This window comes from Egretta garzetta, unplaced genomic scaffold, assembly GCF_000687185.1.
Source record: "Egretta garzetta isolate BGI_Z169 unplaced genomic scaffold, ASM68718v1 scaffold422, whole genome shotgun sequence".
NCBI lineage: Eukaryota > Metazoa > Chordata > Aves > Pelecaniformes > Ardeidae > Egretta > Egretta garzetta.
In genome coordinates this window covers 80,766-81,702 of record NW_009258888.1, presented here as the reverse complement: position 1 = coordinate 81,702, position 937 = coordinate 80,766, and positions in this window count along the sequence as shown.

Sequence of the window (937 nt, the reverse complement as noted above, 5' to 3'; positions counted from 1 at the left end):
CGTTGGCCCCCCCCTGCCGCTGCGTGTGCCGCTTCCAGGCAGGGTGCTTCGCCGGGACCGGCAGGGCCCCTGCTCGCTGCCCGCAGGCTCCTGGCTTTGCTGCCACTCAGATGGTGCTAGAAATGGCTCTGAAACGACCTCTCCCCGCTGCAGCCCCATGGGGTGGTTGCTTTTGCCCAGGGGTTTTAGCATCCAGCCCTTCCCGGTCCCCGCAGGGGCTCAGCGGTCCCCGCAGAGGGGATGCTTGGAGAGAAGCTGGTCCCCAAAGCAGGCGAGGAAAAGGATGCTCGAACACGCTTAGCTGGGAGGCCAAGTTTCCCAAGATGGCACTGTGGTGTTTTTTTTTATAAGCTGTCACTGCCAGCAGAAAGGCCGGGGGGGGGCGGGGGGGAAGCTCCTGAATAGCACGCGTCTGGTGCAACTGCGCAGGGCAAATATTTGACGTGCTGAATAAATGAGCAGGAGGGAGACGTCAGGCTCTTGCACCGGGGAGCTCTGACTCATGTTCCTACAGCAAGCAGCACTTCGGGTGTCTGGGAGGGTGCCCCTGGGTTGCACCCGCTGGCTTAGCCCCCCCCTTCCCCTCCGTTTCCTAGGGATGCTGAGCTCTGATCCAGCCGCCTCCCAGCCCTATTCACACTTAGGATGCTCTTATTGAACAAACAGCCCGGAGATGCTGCACGAGGCTTTGCCTCCTGGCTCTGACTCAGGGTTTGGGTGAAAATCTTGGACAATTCCCTCCTGCCCCATACGCATTCGAAGCTCATGCTAAAGCAGCAGCGTTTTTCTGGCCGGTTACTGGCGGTCGCTGGGGTGGAAAGCTTGTGGGTGCAGCGGGGGCGAGTGTTTAAGCAGAGTGCTGGGGTTTTTCTGCCAGCCCGACTGCAGCTGCAGGGGCAGAGCAGATCTCGGCCGAGCGCTCGCTTCCCATCGGGGG